Raw genomic sequence first — 20,536 nt, forward strand, 5'->3', positions numbered from 1 at the left:
AAGCACAGTTATTTTATCTGGGAATTAAAACAATTCTTAGGACATAAGTCACCATTCTGCCCTCAACTGTTTTCCCCTAGTGAAGCGTTAGTTGTTACATGTCACCCAAGCTTACCTCGGAAGTGAGCGTTTAAATGATAATTACCTGAACATGAAGTATTGGAGCTTAAAACTAGATGGAATAGTTTTTGTTTAGTTTTCCATCTAGAGGATAGGAAAATTCCCCATCCTCTTTAATATCTTTTTTGATTATTTGGATGAGGGAATTGCACCCTCAGTAAGTTTGCAGATGACACCAAGTTGGGGCGAAGTGACAATCTACCGGAGGGTAAAAAGGCCCTGCAGATGGACCTGGACAGGTTGGATTGATGGGCAGAGGCCAATGGGATGAGGTTCAACATGGCTAAGTGCCGGGTCCTGCGCTTGGGGCACAACAACCCTATGCAATGCTACAGGCTTGGGGCAGAGTGGCTAGAAAGCTGTGCAGAGGGAAAGGATCTGGGGGTGTTGATTGATGCTCGCCTGAACATGAGCCAGCAGTGTGCCCAGGTGGACAAGAAGGCCAACAGCATCTTGGCTTGTATCAGGAATAGTGTAGCCAGCAGGACCAGGGAGGTGATTGTCCCTTTGTACTCTGCTCTGGTGAGGCCGCACCTCAAGTACTGTGTTCAGCTTTGGGCCCCTCAGTACAAGAAGGACATCGAGGCCCTGGAACATGTCCAGAGAAGGGCTACGAAGCTGGTGAAGGACCTGGAACACAAGTCCTATGAGAAGCAGCTGAGGGAGCTGGGGATGTTTAGTTTGGAAAGAGGATGTTCAGGGGAGACCTTATTGATCTCTACAGCTACCTGAAAGGAAGCTTTGGGGAGCTAGGGGCTGGCCTCTTCTTGCAGATAACTGGTGTTAGGACTAGAGGGAATGGCCTCAAGTTGTGCCAGAGAAGGCTCAGCTTGGAAATTAGGAGACATTTCTTCTCAGAAAGAGCAGTCAGGCATTGGAACGGGTTGTCTAGGGAAGTGATGGAGTCACTGTCCCTGGGGGTGTTTAAGGAAAAGTTGGATGTGGTCCTTAGGGCCATGGTTTAGTGGGTGATATTGGTAGTAGGTGGCCAGTTAGACTAGATGATCTTGGAGGTCTTTTCCAACCTTAATAATTCTATGATTCTATGAATATTTAATATAATAGCGTAACAGGTAAACTAAAACATGAGAGCAGAAAAGATCTTGTAACGGTGACAAAGGGATCTGCATGTCTTACACAGACTGTTCACCACTGAAGTCTGTAAATAAGTGGTCTAAAAAGTAATGTTTCAGGTTTTACTGCATTTTGTCCAAAGGTTCTTAAGGACCAGTTGTCCTATCAATCATAGTTTTATATTAATCTTTATACTTAGGTAAATTGCTTGGGAAATTCTTTTCTCTGCCTCCACAATACATGTGGGTTTTTAAAAGAAATAAGTGAGATTTATTCCTAAAACTAAATGTAGGAATAAGGGTACAAAACTCTTGATCTGATTATGCTAAGGAACTAAAGCTATCAAAATGTTGCTTCTATTGTTTCTTCTGGTGGCCAGAATTGAGAGATGATCTACTGTCCTCAAATCTGGATAAAAAAATGGGGGCGGAGAGAGAGAGAGAGAGAGAGGGACAGAGAGAGACATGGGATGGAATGCAGGGACTGAAGCAAGATCATGCTTCCAGTGCTCTTCTCAAAGCATACTTATTTCACAGTTAATACTTACAGGCTCCTTCTCCTGAAACAGGAAAATTTGATTTTGCTTGAAGCAAAAGGTGTAGCTATAGTTTTGTGCAAATAGTTTTGCACAATCATACAATCATAGAATCATAGAATATCCTGAGTTGGAAGGGATCCACAAGGAGTCCAGTGCTTTGCTCCACAAAGGACCACCAGAAATCAAACCATATATCTGAGAGCATTGTCCAAATGTTTCTTGAACTCTAATAGGTGTGCTGCCATGACCACTGACCTGGAGAGCCTGTTCCAGTGCCCAACCACCCTCATCATGAAGAACTTTACCTTAATATCCAACTGAATCTCTCCTGATGTGGCTTCAAGTCATTCCCTCACGTTCTGTAATTGTCACCAGAGTGCAGAGATCAGTGCCTGCATCTCTGCTCCGCTTGTGAGGAAGTTGTAAGCCAAAACGAGGTCTCCCCGCATCTCTAGGCTGAACAAGCCAAGTGACTTCAGCTGGACCATATATGTCCTATCCTCTAGACCCTTTGCTATCTTTGTAGCCCTCTTTGGGCACTCTGTAATAGTTTTAAGTCCTTATGTTGTTAGCATCCAAAACTGTACACAGTACTTGAGGTGAGGCCGCAACTCCACAAAGTAGAGTGGGACAAACACTTCCATCAACCGGATAGCTATGCTGTGCTTGATATACCCTAGGTTGGCTCTTTTGTCTGCCAGGGCACACTGATGACTTATATTCAACTTTCATTGACCAGAACCCCCAGATCCTTTTCCACAGGGCTACTCTCCAGCCTCTTGTTCCCCAATCTGTATGTATATCCAGGGTTGCACTGTCCCAGGTGCAGAACCCAGCACTTGCTCTTGTTAAACATCATGCGGTTGGTTATTGCCCAGCTCTCTCATTTGTCAAGATCTCTCTGCAATTCCTCTCTGATCTTGAGGAAGCTGACATCTCCTCCCAGTTTAGTCCTGCATCCAAGTCATTTATGAATGCAGTAAAGAGAACTGACCCTAAAATAGAACCCTGCAGAACACCATTAGTGACTGGCCGCCAGCCTGTTGTAACCCCATTTACTATAACCCTTTGAGTCCAACCTTCTGCCAATCGTTCACCTGTCATATTATGTACTTGTCTAGCTGTATGCTAGACATTTTGTCCAGAAGGATACTGTGAGAAACAGTATTGAAAGTTTTGCTGAAATCCAAAAAGATCATATCAAGTGGTGTTACTGGGTCAACTAGGTGGGTGACCTTGTCATAAAAGGAAGTTAAGTTTGTTAAACAGGACTTTCCCCTTGTGAACCTGTGTTGACTGTGGCTAATGACTGCATTGTCTTTCAGGTGTTTTTCAATAAATCCTATAATAGTCCTCTCCATAATTTTACCATGCACTGACTAAAAGCTAATGAAATAAACCTTGATACTCTCAATTGCAAATATGGGAGAAGATATGAATACAATGTGGTATATTTTAGGTGGTCCTTGAATATATTCAGATTGTATAATATGAATTATATAATAACAAAAAAATATAATAATAAGTTTTCTAGCCACTTTGCTAGATCTTATCAGGTGAATTTCTCATCTGTTGATTAGTACACAAGGTAAAATAGGGCATTGGTAAAGAGTACTGCCTCCAGTTGCTCTGTATACAGAACTCCGCATATTGTAGCTATTAATTAATTCACTGATTATTTCACATCACCTAGCATTAATAGTTTAGTAGTAGTAATAGTAGTAGTTGTAGTAATAGTAGTGTTTTCATTCTACTTCTCAAACATATATCTTCCAAGGAAGTGTTCTTCCTTAGAAAATTATCCTTTGGAAAAAAGGCATAATCATATAAATACTATCATTACCTTCAACTTGTATGCATTGAAATCAAGATGGAGTAACTTCAAAGAAGGCAGAATCAAAGTCCATCCATACCTAAGGTGATTTAATTTATATTGTTGTTGAAATAATTTTGTATTGCATCAGTGGACCTCTTCTGTAATGATAACTACATATTTGGAATATCTTCTCTTACATCAGTTACTTGAAATTAATTTCAAGCAATGTACAAATATATTTTCATTTTTAGAAATGTAAAATGCTACAGAACTGAGGACCATTTTTCCTTTCTGAAAAAAAATAAAAAAATAATTTAACAGTAACATTGTCCTGAAACAATTTATTTTTCCAGATTGCTGCATTTAGATAATGTTGCAAACTACATTACTTATTATCTGTTTTAATGAACTTGATCCTGAAATTCTTACTTTCTTACTCATGATTTCTTTTAAATTTATTATTATTATTATTATTATTATTATTATTATTATTATTATTATTATTGTCTGTTTGTTTTGTTTTGTTTGTTTTCCCCCAGGGAATCTGTCTTCATGAGTAAGATCTATGGATGTTGAAGATGTAACTTAGTTCTTGTAGGAGTTGGTGGAAAGACTCACATCAACCTTCAAGAAGGTTGAATCAGCCTTTTACTGTTATGATAAGTACATATAGTCTCCGTTCATATTGCAAAGATTGTTTCTTTAGAAGTTGTCTGCCCACACCCTAAATTAATGCTACGGTCATCTGGTCTCTGCTGTATCTAATGCAGTATCAACATCTCTACTGCAAGGGACGAAAGACATGGATGACCTTTAAGAACAATAATCTTTCTGCATCATATCTTTCTCAATGATATATGTCACATAAGTCAAGCCCTAGCAGAGATATACACTTCAAAGGATTTAGCGGATGCAGAGGTGTGATAGTTTTGGCAAGGATAGAGTTAATTTTCTTTGTAGAGGCTCACGCAATGTTGTGGCTTTAACTTTTGATGAAAACAGTGGTGAAAACATATCAGTGTTTTAGTTGCTGCAGAGCGGTGCTTACAAGAATGAAGGACTTTTCAGCTTCTCATGTTGCCCTGCTAGCGAGGATGCTGGGGGTGCACCAGGACCTGAGAGGGGACACCGCCAGGATAGGTGACCCAGGGGTGTCCCATGCCATATGGCATCATGCCGAGCAGTAAAACTGAGTAAAGAAGGTGGAAGGGGGGGACATTCTGAGTAATAGTACTTTCCTTCCCAAGAAAACATTATATGTGATAAACTCTGCTTTCCTGGAAGTGGCTGAACACCTGCCTACTGATGGGAAGGAGTGAATGAAGGAGATTGTTTTGCTTTGCTTGCATGCCTAGATTCTGCTTTACCTAGTAAACTACCCTCCTCTCAACCCAAAAGTTCCTGCACTTGCTATTAACCACAGATCTAAAATTAAAAATAAATAAATAAATAAAAATTTACCCTCTAATTCCTCTCACTTCAATATTTTTTTTTTCCAAAGAGTATAGTATCTTCACAGCACAAGGTGAAAATTACATTTGAAAAGTCTTTAAAAAATAAAAAATGAAAAAATCTTATAGCATATGCTATAATGCTGGTTTGCATGAGGTGTTGTTGAAATGAAAAGGTGACTGGACTATGATTATGCCCTAAATCTAAGCTTTGAACTGCTGCTGGAAGTCATATTTATGATTTTGCCTCTTCCAGATGGAAATAATTGTGGGCAGGACATGCTACTGCAACCTGATATTCTGAGATGAGTTTGAATCTACAGCTTCAATAAATGTGCTTTCCATTTTGAAATGTACTTGAATGTTGACTGAATATGAATACAGTGCATTTCACCATCAGTACTTTCCTTCTACAGCGTGTCCTTGGGTATAGGTTTTCCTTTCCAAGCAGAGGAACAGTTCTGCAATTTATACCTTTGGCAATTAAATGCATTCCTCATTCTCAGGATACTGTGAGGTGTAGGTTATAAATGATGTAAAACACATACTATGACATTGTATCAGTATCTTCAGTAATTGTCTCCTCATATTTCCAAGAGGTTTACATTAAATCTTGTAACCGACCTTTGCCAATTCTGCCAGGCAACAAACTTAAATGTTGGTTCCAGATTGCACTGTATAGTATTTAACATGAGGTCTGGCTGCCATCTAAAGTGATTTATTACTGTTGTCAAGAACACAATTCTTGAGCAGGAGAGTTTGACTGTGTTTTGGAACTAAGGATAAATGTTTATTCTAACCATTTGTTTGCTTGATGCCCTGACATAAGGCTCAACATATTTTAAGATATTTTCTTTTAAATGTTTCTTTCTAAATATATGCTTCTTTAGCAATATTTCTACCTATAAATATGCAGTTGCAGTATATAGGTAGGAGGTTTGAATTTCTTCGGGACTCAAAATGCAGTGTCTTCATTCCAGGAAGAAATACAAGAAATACTTACTCTTTAGTAAGAAGAACTGGATAGATTCTGGTTTCCTACAGGTGTTAGTGGGCTTCCATGCTAGTGGGCTTCTTTTCCACTGATTCTTTCTTTCTTTCTTTTTCTTTTTTTTTTTTTTTTTAATTTCTTTTCCACTCAAAAGAAGATTGACAAATAAAAAAACAAAGTTACTTATTCTGCAATCAGAGTGTTACATACCCCATACTTTGTTCATGGCAACATACATAGAATATTTACACAGACTAGGAAGTAAAAGATAAACACATCAGTATTATTCAGTCTTTTTTTTTTTTTTCAGTGATACATTACTTTCTAAAAGTACAAATATATGATTAAAATCTGCATCAGAATTCTGAGAATTCACCTCTGTTCTTCTCAAGTTTTTCAAGTGTGCCTTTTCCTGGTCCTTTTCAATGGGAGTATATATGTATTTAATTAAAATTTAACAGATCAAGGTTCCCTTGATGTCTGCCTAAATCCATTTTACTAGAAATTTATTATTTTCCTAGCAGTGTTATGATTTAGAGTTCTATAAAACAACAACAACCACAACAAAAACACAAATTAACTGTCTTGATTACAATGTAGCTTTTTAACACACTAATTGCAGTCACTGTACAGATCATATTTCATGCATCAAAATGGTGCATCAAAATGGTCCTTCAGCATTTCTTCAAGATCAGACCAATCTTTATTGCCATGATTAACTAGGCTTTATGACCATTTTCAGTGTCACTTTTTCAAAATCAAGTTCACAGTCTGGAGGACTGGCCTATATTTTTTGTCCTTATGTGTTGGATTTCTATTTTGTTTTATTGAAGGACAACTTGTGGAAAGATTGAAAACGATTTGGATTACGCCAAATACTATCCCTGAAAGTCAAAGTAAAATACCTTTTTATAGATTATAATTTTAGAATATACCACAGGATATGGAATACAGTAATCTGCACAAATTTGAAAAAAGTTAAATTCATTGATATATCCTAAAAATTTGGGGATCTTCTTTAAATCTTTGTTTCAAATTACATTTTTTTTCTATACTATTGAGAAATATTTTGTTTGATATTGTGTTGATGGAACATCCTTGCAAAGCATTCCTAGTGGTGACCTAGTTAAGCTTCTTTTATCACTGTGTAACCCAGAGTATTTTATATACTAATAGTAGTATTTTCCCCAGAAGTATCTAAAGGACCAGAAAGGTTTGATATTGCAACCCAAATCATGAAGACTGACTGATTAGAAAGACTAGATTGGTTATCTGATGCTTAAGAGATTTTTCAATTCTTATTTAGGTGTTGATGTATAAGGGAGAAAATTGTCAGTACCTTCCATAATGTCTAAACTTCTTATGATGTCCATGTTTAGAAATAGTCTGAGGACTTGTAGAGTCCATTTCTCATAGCCTTTGTTCTCCTCTTTGTCTGCTGACTTCATTCATTACTAGCTGCAAATAGCTTGATCTTCAGGACTTTCTGAAGTTTAAGCCAGCCTAAACATGGATAAAAACAAGCTTTTGGATAGAAGCCAGATGTATTTCCAAAAATAACTAGTTATCTTCCCAGGAAAATTTCAGGATTTTTAACTCAGTAATGAGTTAAATAATGAATTAAGTTTTTAAATGATTATGCAGACCCAGGAAGAAGGTGAACTGGATTAAGTTATGGGACCATGGGGTTTTTAGACACACACACATCTTAATAAATATTACAGGTAAGATTTGTCTGCTTCCTAGATCCCAATGATTATAGAATGAAGGATATACTAAATGAGAAGAATAAATTCAGTAAGTTCATTTAGACTTCATCTTGTTTTTCTTTGTGACATAAGGTCAGAATCCCAATTATGTCATTATCTAATTCTAACAAATGAAATTGCTTAGAATGCACAAACCCACATGAAAAATAATGTAATAGAATACACAGAGATTTTGCAGCTATTTTCAACAGGTAGAGTTACATAATTTATCTGATAACTATTGGTCTTTGGTTTTGATATCCTGATAATTATAGCACTTATGGACTGTAAGTGGCCTTTAACAAGCACACAATATTGGCTCCTAGACTAGGTGATTTTTCTGGAAGAATAAAGAAGGGCTTCTGATTCACATATAAGTAGTGTAAAATAAGATATACATTCTTCATGGTGGGTTAAGTAAGCCTTCTTGTTTGTCTTGAAGGCTCCCAGGTCAGCTAAAAATGTTCCATCACATGAACAATATACTTCTTGCAAATATTTAAGAGACGACAAGAAAAGCATGATGAGAAGACTGGAAGCTAAGTCTACTGATTGCCTGAGATTCACATTTCCACAGAGTAAGGACAGATTTATGTATGCAACAAAAATCTGATTAAAGGGATATCACTGGATACTGCAAAATTATTACAGTGTGAAGAAGACAGACAAGAATTCTGATATTGCAAGTGGAAAAAAAAATAGGAAAAAATGATGACCAGGTATGCTTTTGGAAGTTAAAAATTAAGAATCAAACCAACTAGAAACAAACAAAATCCAAGCTGTTTGATTTTGGAATTTGTTCCCCTTTGGAGAAGGAAAGTGTTGAAATGCAGTGACTTCCTTACAGATAATTTATTATTTCTGAAGTCATACAGCTTTACTACTATACTCCTCATAAACCATTGTGAGTGTACAGTGTGATACCCAGATGTTTATTCATAGGGTAAACAGTTCTCAGAGAGAGGCATCCATAGGGTGGAGCTGTTCATAGGCAGAGCAGAGGTAAGGCTAGAATGACATCCTGAGTAAACACATTCCTCTCAGTGACACTCCATAGTGTAGCGTGTGCAATGGCCACGTTGCTCTACAGTCTTGTGAGCCTTTGGCAGTCAGTAGGACATGGAAAATGGTCTGCAAAGCAACTGTAGAAAATGCGCATGTGAGAAACAAGTGACAATTACAGCATTGAACAAATATGTAAAGATTAGTCTTGACTGAAGCTTTTCAACACAAGATGATTTATGGATTTTCTTCAAAAGGATTTAAAAAAATCTCAGGAATAAAATGGCTGAGAGCTCTGCAATGTAGCATTTGTATAGCAGCCCAGACTATACAGAAAGATTTTGGTGCAAGTTTACAGCATCCTGGAAATGGAAACCTGAAAACAGATACCTAAAACCTCTTCCAGGACATGCAGATTAGAATGTCTTGAGATCAGTTTTGTTGGTAGCCTAACTTTAGAATTAACGTAATTTATGTATATAGCTGTTGTGGTTTAACCTGGCCGGCAGCTAAGCACCACACAGCCGTTTGCTCACCCTCCCTCCTCCCTCTCTGGGATGGGGGAGAGAATCAGGAAAATGAAGCCTGTGGGTTGAGACAGAGACGGTTTATTAAGACAGAAAAAAAAATAATAATGATAATAGTACTATTACTAATAATGTGTTCGAAACAAGTGATGCACAATGCAATTGCTCACCACCCGCTGACCGATGCCCATCCTATCCCAGAGTAGCTGGCCCCCCCACCCCAGCCAGCCACCCCTATATATTGTTTAGCATGACGTCAGATGGTATGGAATACCCCTTTGGCCAGTTTGGGTCAGCTGTCCTGGGTCTGTCCCCTACCAGCTCCTGTTTCATCCCTAGCCTACCCGCTGGCAGGACAGAGCAAGAGGCTGAAAAGTCCTTGGCTTAGTGTAAGCACTGCTCTGCAACAATTAAAACATCAGTGTGTTATCAACATTCTTCTCATCCTAATCCAGAACATAGCACCCTACCAGCTACTAGGAGGAAAATTAACTCTATCCTAGCTGAAACCACGACAATACTGCTTTCCTTACACTCAACAGGAATTAGAACATTTGTGTAGTGAATTGGCAAGGAAGAGTTGCCAATTGCCTCACTGAATTGCCTTAATTTAACATTCCTATCATTTAAGAATCAACCTTTGCTGAATTTCTACCAAAATATCTCTTCATCTTCTTCAATGTGCTTTGTATTCTGTTGTGCGCCTGCTAGTGGTGTCAGAAGGGAGAGGCTGTCCCAAGGAGACCAACAGGAATTTTCATAAACTAAGGTCATGCTAGAGGTTAAAAAGTACTAATACCTATGACCAATTATTTATAGCTTATCAATGGATGATATACTAGCTGCTTGTTCTTTAGTTCAAATAATCCACTCCCCTTTCCCCTACACAAATGACTGTGCTGAACTCTTTTTACAGCATTTTGCATCATCACAGATTATCAACAGCAGAAGGCAGTTTCATTTATTGCTCTATATACCTTGACAGAATTCACAAATTATTTTGAAAAATAAAACTTGGTGTCTCCTTTGAGAAATATTTGTTTCCCTAGTCTCCCTCTTTTCTCTCTCTCCTCCTCTCCCCTCCACCCCCCATCACATTCCCTTTTCTCTCCCTCTCCCTCTCCCTCTCCCTCTCCCTCTCCCTCTCCCTCTCCCTCTCCCTCTCCCTCTCCCTCTCCCTCTCCCTCTCCCTCTCCCTCTCCCTCTCCCTCTCCCTCTCCTTCACACTCTCTCTTAATTTCAATAGCAATGCATGGGTATATTCAATTCCTATTCACAGACACTCTATATCACACTGAAAAACAAGTGACTCAAACGTGTATTTTCAGATCTTTCCTTGTCTCTTCCCTGGTAAAATTTTAAATGATCACAAGCTTTCAAAATGTCTAACAGGGTGGAAGTAACTCTCACAGTAAATGTGGTACCTCAGGTCACTATGTTCCTGTGTGTTATTTCTAGAAAGTAAACATGTATGGCCATCTGCATCCCACAAGCTAACTCATACATTACGCATGAACTGGCCAAGAATAAACTTCATGCATTTCATTAATCTGAACTTTTGTGGTTTTGGTGCTGAAATGATTTACCAAACCATTGGTTTGAAAAAGAGAATGCATAACAAGTTAGGCTTAAATAATCTTCCTAGGCAAGAAAGACAGCTCTGTGCAGCCAGGAATAGAGAGGCAGCAGAGCATCACAGAAGAGGTCAGCAATCACTTCAGCCATCTGCAAGATGAAGTTTCTGTCAAAAAAAGAAAAAAAAAAAGTACAAATACAGGTGATATAGATGTTCATTACTGTTCATGTATCTTGAGAGACACAGCATAAAACTACATATCCAAACAGACATGAATTCAAAGAAAATTCAAGGCCAGATTTGTAACCAAACTTTATAACTTTCTGTCCTTCTTTAATGAATAGAAATGGTCACTCGGTGATTCTGTCAGAACTAGAAAATGGCATTGGGCTGCCAGGGCAGGACTCTGCACTTGGTAGGGATTGTCTGGGACAGAGACTATGACAGATTGCTCCAACAAAGACTCAGTATCCATGAGTCACCATTGACTGACCTGAACTCTGTGATGGCCACAACTGGACAAGGCCAGATAAACTGGGCAGTCACCACAAGACAGCCATTTACTTACAACGTGCCCAAGAACTAGGGAAGGTCACATTACGTATGTGACTGGCACTCAATGAGAAGGATGCAGACGAGTTAATGTAAGGTACTAAAATAAACTCAAGCAGATCCCAAGACTGAGGAGGAACTGTGAACTTTCCTCCTCTTGGCAAGGACCTCTGGGTAGTGCTGGCAATAGCTATTTGCAGCATTCCTTTTTGCCCTCCAGAAGATTTTGAGAATAAAAATATGTTCAATCCAAAGAAGTCTGCCTTTTGAACTTGCAACAAACTTGGATCTTCCCACATAATTTTGGAGCTCTGACCAATTTCTACCTTTCCCAAAACACTTTCTTATTGGAGTTTTCTAGTTTTCAGCTTATGGGTGAGATATAAAACATTTTGCTTTGTGATTTTGGTGTAAGTTACACCCCAGTTGCCTGAAGTTAGATTGTTAAAATCATGTGTGTTCTAAGCAAAAAATGCATAACTTTTCAGAGGTTCAATAGCATGCACATAAGCCACTGGGAATGATGCATGTGAAATGGAAGTCAGAATAAAATATCTTTTCATTACAGATCTGATGAGGTTTCTGATATAAGAATATAGTTAATGTCATAACCTTTATGTTTTCATTTGGAGAATCATAACAACCTGTGTGAAGGTGTGCATATCAAAGACCATACAACTTGATGATTTACAAGACACACGTGTTAACATCATGGACTTGATCCAATTGGAAGAATTTAGTGCTCTTGGAGATGGTGCTCTCTGAAATGGTGTGAGTTTCCCATATATGAGAGCCCCAGGCAAATGTCTTTGATATTTAGATCATTTCAAATAGCATAGAAATCTATGTTTATGCAATTGAACTGATCCCTTACTGAATCATTAACTGTGATAGATTTTGCTAAAGCTAGATTGATTGCAGTTTTAGAGTTTACTATACTTTTTTGAGTACTAAAACACAGATTCCAAGTATCTGGAAAAAATATGAAAACCTTTGTATGATTTTGTCCATTTTGTGTTTGTGATTTAGTTCCAACTAGAGATTTGCTGGCTCCTGGATCTGTGATCCAGAAATCCAGTTTTGATGAAGCAATAAATCATAGTATCCTCATTCTCTCTTCTCTTCCTATAAATACCAATGTGCCCCCAAACCTATTCCTCATATCCATGAGTGGTATCATAGAATCATAGAATGGTTTGCGTGGGAAACGACCTTTAAAGATCATTTAGTTCCAACCCTCCCTCCCTACCCCAGTAGACTGGACTCCTTCCAGTAGATCAGGTTGCTCAAAATCCAGTCCAACCTGACCTTGAACACTTCCAAGGATGGAGCATACACAACTTCTGTGGGCAATCTGTTCCAGTATCTAAGAAATCTTGTAGTAAAAAATTTGTTCCCTATATCTTATCTAGCCTCTCTTAGCTTAAAACCATTACCCCTTGTCCTATCACTACATACCCTGGCAAAGAGTTTCTCCTCATCTTTCTTGTAGGCCCTCCTTATGTATTGGAAGGCCACAGTAGGGTCTCCCAAGAGCTTTCTCTTCTCCAGGCTAAATAATGCCAGCTTTCTCAGCCTGTCATCAGAGGAAAGGTGCTCCATCCCTCTGATCATCCTTGTGGCCCTCCTCTGGACCTGTTCTGGCCCATGTCTGTCTTGTGCTGGGATGGCTGTTGTCTGCCAAAGAGGTAACACAAGAATAGAGCAGGAAAAATGGAAGGGAGCACATCCCTCTTCCTACTTCTATAATCCATGGAGAAAACAAGTGGGGAGAAAGAGAGATGTCACCTTTCCCTAGCTAAGCTCATTTTTTCTTCCCCATTCATTTAATTCTTCCTTTTCCAGCCCATCCAAAACTGTGGTCTGGAAAGAGGATGTCTCTCTTTTAGCCAGCTCAGATCATGAGTTTTCTGCTAGCATTAATCATATTTGTTGCTACCAGACTTTGAGCGACAGCTTGTGTCTATCAAAGAACCTAAGCAATACAGTCCCATTCATGTACATAGTTCAACAGTCGATACATGTGATAGTACTGAAATATGTGAATGAACATATTTTAATTTCATATTATTTGTAGGAAAAATATGAACTGATTTTGTAACAGAAGATAAATCACTGTAATTCAGAAATTAATTTTAGTATTAAAGATTGGGTAAAAAAAGATTTTTATTTTTCTTCAGAATAAGATAAATATAACGGATCAATATATATTGTTTTTGGGGATTTCATACCAGCTTATGTTTACACAAAGAGTACTAATAAGCAATTGAGAAAGCCACCATATTTTCCATAAAGATCCAGTACGTTCAGTATTACCTTTATATATATATATATATAATTAATATAGTGGTTAGACTTAATTTAAAAAAAAATGAAAATAATAATCTGAAATTGTTTCATGTAATGAGATTTCTCTTTTTATCTTTTTCCTTTTTTTTTTTTTTTAAAAGGAGAATTGAATGCTCTGGAAAACTAGTAGATCATTGATCAGTTGCTGTGGAGACTGAAATCCAATAATTATGTTCACAGAGGTGAAACGTCTCCTACTAGCAGGAGGCAACTTTACATCAGCAGGACAATATGTAGGGCCAAGAAGATAAATTACTGGAAAAGCTAGACATCCAGCTAAAGGCATGGTAACCAAAAGAGCAGCTTAAATATCAGTAGTTCATTAGAAGTGGAGTTCAGCTCTGAGTGGTGAATGCAATTAGCTGATGTTTGATAGGCTTTATTACCTGAGTCATGTTTTATTTTGTTAAACAATAAGACAAAGAAAATAAATGTAGCCATGTATGTGGTTCTACTAACTCCTTGGTTTTAATGTGCTGTATAGTTACTCTATATTCACCTATGTACCACACATCTTTTCTGTCTATAGGCAATACTAAGCCAATTAGCAAGACTGCCAATAGCAATCTTTTTCAATATTTATATGTATTATTCTGTACTTTGAGTTTTCTTCTAAAATGTCTGATTCTTTCATTCCTCTGTTGCTTTGACTGAAAACCCCAAAATATTTGGCCCTTGCCCAAATTAAGATACCTTTGCCATTTGTGTTTATTTCCCATGAACATTAACAAAATTACAGTTATCGATTTGCATTGAACATAAGCACTACCTGAGATTTCAAAATCTATCACCAAATGTGTTCTTATTTTTATTCTAATAATGCTTTTGTATAGTCTATGCAATCTTATTTTAATTCAATTTTCCTTTCTTTTACCTTAAGCTGCAAATATTATTTAACATTTAGGTTGAATGGAAGGAAGACCCCTTTTCCTTCACCAAAGTTCTTCTCTTGGAATGTCTTCTATGAAAGTGTGTAAACAGGTACACAGAAATTAGTCCAGTTGATTGAAGAATGTTTTATATTTTTAACTACATAGATGTGCACACCATATTTAGTAAATATTTATAGAATGATAGCTCGCTTAAAAAAACAAACAAACAAACAGACAAACAACAACAACACCTTTCCTGTTCCACTAATTTTAGCTGTACACACTTGATAGGTACACTGTCTGCAAAAGTGACTGTGACAGAATGATGAACTTGGATATCGCACCGCTCTGGTAGTTGTAAGATAAAGAAATTGTAAACATCACGGATGATTGTATTCTCTTTTCCTACACTGGTAGCAGCTACCATTTCTTTCCTATCAAGCCATCTCATGTTCTGAAATTAATTTATTTATTGTTCAGAAAATCTTTTTACAGTCACCATTCAGAAACGTGACTGTTTCTTGTAAGCACTTCTGCCCTCCCAGAGCTACATAACTTACCAGCCATTTCTAAAGTTTTAAAAACGCATGAAAATATCTTTAAATATAAAAAAAAATCTTTAAAGAGTAAAACCCTTCCAGGCATTACACACAGGTGAAGCCAATTGTCCTTTTTATGCAGAATACTACATTGGGTTATGTGTTTGTGCTTCAATTTAGTCACACTGCTATTTATTGTAAAATTTCGCCAGAGCAGAGCAGAGAACAAAGTAGAATCTAAACATGTTTTTCCTTGAAAGATTTGCTATGTTGATGACATTTCTTGACCTTCTTGATGGTTAAAATTGCCTTCAGGTTCATTTAATCCATATAAGCTCAAGTTCTCAAAAAACCAGTGATGTTTCTCGAACTATTGCTTGAATAAAACGTTTGGAACACATACATCATCTTCCAATCTTAAAAGAAAATGATTTGCTGAACATAGAGATGTTGAGCTCATCCGAGCAAGAAAGTCAAGTGAGGTTCACCAGAAGGATGAACAGCATTACTCCCAGATGTCAAATTTGTGATTTAAGAATTAACACTCTCCGAGTTCCTAAAACATTTTCAGGCAGTGCATCAAATTTCTAGTAGATTGAAAAAAGCAAGGTACCAGCAGACACATCATTCAATACGTATTCAGCCATAGAGGGTCTGCCCTCAGAGTTGATGTGCTTTGTGGTATTCCTGGTTATGTTCAAGAAAAAAATGCTGCTATATATATATAGTGCTAGGTTCTAGAAATAAAGAGTTTTCAATATGTGAGTTTTCAACATGTCTATTTTGGTTTCTATATCAATACTTACACAGTTGTTAAAACTATTGATAGGATTCTGCATGCATGGGCAGTCCTCTGCCCATCAGTATAACGCTGTTTTGATGGTTCAGCAAAGCTATCTAGTTTTGCATGGGTTTGCAGATATCAATCTGCATAAAATACCTATATAGAAAAAAATGACAGATGGGAACAAAATAAGAAAGTAGGCTCATTAATAAATGAGATCAATGAGAACTGTGGAGTTACTGATTTACATAATAAAATAGCCTCTAAGGCAAACAAATTAACTGAAGAAGAGAAAAAATATCAAAGCATAGCACAGTAAAGCAAAAATAAATACAAAGATGGTAGGATGACTCTAGTAATTGCTGACCAGACCTTCACGTTAATCAAAGCAAGCAGAATTATTTCACCCATAAAATTGAATTGGAAGAAATAGTGTTATTAATAGTAAGTTATAGCAGCAATTGTAATAGAACCATACATACATATAGTCATAAATAAGTGACCTTTTGAAATAGTAGGATAGAGGAGATAAATCATAATACACATATCGATTAAAGCATTTCACGGGATGTTTTTCTAGAAAAATAATTTCTCCAAAAAAAAAAAAAAAGAACAAACAACAACAACAACAAAAAACACTATTTGAATCCAAGTTACCTGTGTGCACTGGGAATAACTTCGAAGACAAATTGTTATTAGTCTTTTTGTTTGAGGAAGAATTAAAATTAGCCTCTCACAGAACATGAAACAGAGACAGAACCGATCTCTTTTAACATAAAATATATATATACATATAATGTAAATGGTAGCAATTAAGGACCATGTTGTAACTTTTACTCCTATAGTCTGAGTAAAAAAAAATGTGACACATATATTATATTAAGCTTGTGCATTGTATTCCGATAAGACCTACGAAAAAATTTAGAAGTAGAATATTTAGCTTGTGTATTTAATATATACATAATCCAAAATGTGTACATATAAATAAATAAATAAATACATACACACACACACACACATATATATATATATGCATGTATATATACACACACACAATGGGGAGATTCCAAAGTGCCAAAGTGTGTTTTCCTGTGAAAACTGCAAAAAGAACTACATGGAATATGAAGGAGGTTTTTGACAACAGTGAAGTAAATTAAGAGACCCTCACTTGTTTCAAACACTGAATATGTAAAATTAAACCAGGAATTTCAATTCGCAGACAATTTATTGCACAATGGGTGTCTTTAATGAGAGATATCCAGATGTGTTTCATTTAGGGAAATTAGCTATACAATGACAATCAAATTTAGTTTTGTTCCAAGATAGCCTTTGGAATTATGAAAAACAGGTCCATTTGCTTTATAATAGATATGATATGATATAGAATGTAGAATCTTCTTTTAACCGAGAGAATGGACCAAAAGAATGGGCATTTCAAGTTGTCTTTCAAACTGGTAAGATATGAAACAACAAAAACAAAAAAGTTTTTAAATGTAGAGCATATTCTTGCTATCCAAGTGATTATTTCATTTAATCTAAATGTTACAAGAAGAGATACAGTATCAAACAATATCTCTTGAAACATTCATTTTAGCAAACAAAATTGATTGTGAATATAATTTATGCCTGCTATTGTTTTATGTTTGATAGAGATATTTATTGTCTTTCAATTTTAACTTCCCTCTCTCTGCTTTTTTTCTTCCACTATTTTTTCTTTAACTTCCTTCCTCAGGTGAAATATTCCCTGAAATATTGTTTTTCTGTAAATCTCTGAAAGTATCTAGACAGCAATTATTAAAATTGATCAGTTTTGCTAAAATGCTTAATTGTTTCATATTTGTGCAGATGATGGTAGTAACAGTCGTTGTTGCTAGAATGACTTAGTGCTATGCAAAACATTCAAAAGACCAACAAAAATATACTAAATGTGATTTAGAGAAATAATTTTTAATACACACTCAAAAGAAATGTTGATGGCTTGTTACTAAGAACTTTAAGTACATTAAGTACATTTTTTTGCTTAGCCCTTTAACTCTTTCAAACAACAAAATCATGATTCTTAAACTCTTTGCTGACCCTGTATCTAATTCTTTATAGTTTGAGCATTTTCCTCTGGTTTCAAATACAGTCAACAGATCAATGCACAGAAAATGCATCTTCCATTAACTATTTCTATAAAAATGGGGCTAGCAACAGTATTAGTGACCCCTTTTCATATAACTGTTTAGGTTTTAGACAGCTTATGCAGTCTAAGACATAACATTCAGTTATGTAATTGCCTGAAAATATTTAACAAAATCCCACAAAAGTGTTCTAGTTATCTAGTCTGAAAAATTCACATCCAAACTAGCATTCTTCTGTTCCTGAGAACACTTTGTTTCTTCTGTTGACATTTTATAGAGGAAAACTAAACAGCCAATTGACCAGTCAGAGCGATTCTGTATAAATGGACCTATATATAGGAGGTAGGGGGTTGTTCTCCCACATCCTGTAAAAATGGTTTTACTTTTGTGCTGAGTTGCAAACGCATGATGCCAGTGTACTGGCAATCAATTCCATTAAATACTGTAAAGAATTATAACCTTTATTATTGAAAGATGAGATACAATAATGATCTTCAGGAGGAAGTCTGTTGCTGAGAATTGCAATGCAGAGGCAGATGTCTCCTGGAAATACATATGAGATTCTGAACCTGGAGCAGGAAAGGGTAATGACATTTCTTCCACAGAGATTTTTTTTTTTTTCCTCAAGGAGGCCAGAGGAGGCCAATCGTTGCAATGCTCATTATTTTGGTACTATTACTTTTAGACCATTGATCATTTTTGACCTAACAGTGCCTTCTATTCCTTACAGAAATGAAGATTTCCTCAAATAGATTACATGAGACTCCATTAGCCAGAACTGAGGTCAAGTTCTGCACTCAGTTACAGTTGTGCAACTCTGTACTTGAGTCAGAAGGGGAAATTAGGAGTGAAGTATTGCATTACAAACGGATGGATTTGCCTTAGTTGTTTTATAAGCAGAATTATTATTTTTAAAAACGTGACTTAGTAGAAGCATAATTGAAAGCTAAATGATCATTGAGATATGCCTCATATCTTTCATTCAAATTGCAGTTCTCATTACCTGGTGATACTGGCAAACTGAATGTATTAAAATATGTGATATTTGATATTTTAGGTACTTATTTATAATGAAAGGGAGGAAGAGAGTAATGAATCCTGAAATTATGCTAACTTAATGTTGAAAAGAGTCAATACCTAAAGAAAGAGCTGCAACACCAGTATCTTTTTTTTTAATTAATATTGTTTATCATTATTTTATTATTATTATTATTTATTCTTGTTTGTTTTTGTTGTTTGTTTCTCAGCTGTAAAAATTGTGATGGCTATTAGCATTTGAATTCAGCATTTAAAGCAGTCCTTAGGCCAAATATGAAGCTATTTTAGCTATTCCCAAAACTATTGTTAGGCAGATGCCAATTTTAGGATTTTATCTCCATCCAAATTTCTTTTATAAAACTCAGCAATGCTTATTATAGGCAGAAGTGACATAGCAACGCTTTTTATTTTGGTTGTCTAAAATCTATTATAAAAAGATTACTGTCATATATGTGAGGTAAGAAACAGTTCAGTGACACTACTGACCCAGTGTTTATTCTGAGGTCATTACGTGCAGTAATGCCTTCCTGACTGCCTGGGAATGGGACAACTGCATTAAATGATCTTGGACTGCCCCTGACACAGCATGTCACAGACCCATCTCCATTTTGAGATTAAGAGCTTTCTTCTTGTCTTAGGTAATATATAGTCTCAAAATTTAAGTAATAGCAGTTCTAGAAGGATATGTAGACTTTGCTATCTTGTAACTTCTATGAATGCTGGTTAGAGTACAAATAAGGGGAGAATTATTAAAGTTGAGCATTTTATGGTCATGTAGTTTTTCCTTTTACATTTTGTTATTCTAATTGGGAAAAGCATACGTTTGCAAGTTGGAAAATAATGCAATTTGGTACAATCCCTACAGACTGATTCTTACCCTCATATCTTTTCCAACCTTAATGATTCTATGTAATATGTATTACATTGATAGAGCTCTTACTTATGTGCTTTAGCAGTACCAGTTCTGCACAGATGATGACCATTCCTTACTATTAGAACATTTGGTCTCAGACCTGCACTTCACATCCTGTTCTTATTCACTATTTTAAGAACCATTTTACTACTTAGTGTCTTCACCTCCGCCATAAAAAAAAAAAAAAAATTAATAATAATAATAAAAAAGACATTGTCACCAAGTCAGCTTTGGATCATTTATTTTTATTCTTTTATTTTTTTCATTTGGATTGAGCTAAAATAATTTATTTACTTATTTATTTGTTCAGTATTGTATGTTCTGTCCTAGTGCCTAAATTTATTATTTTTTAGATCTCTTCATGGCCTCTAAAGTTTTCCACATCCTTTAAAAATATCCCTAATACTAAAAATGTAACTGTTTGTATTGAAAGATTGATCTGACAAAGTAAAGTAAAATGCCATTTTATAATCTACCCATGGCTTCACTATTTCTTCACTATTTCTACTACAAACAAGTAGGT

This window comes from Anser brachyrhynchus (assembly GCF_964034855.1).
Source record: "Anser brachyrhynchus genome assembly, chromosome: 2".
NCBI lineage: Eukaryota > Metazoa > Chordata > Aves > Anseriformes > Anatidae > Anser > Anser brachyrhynchus.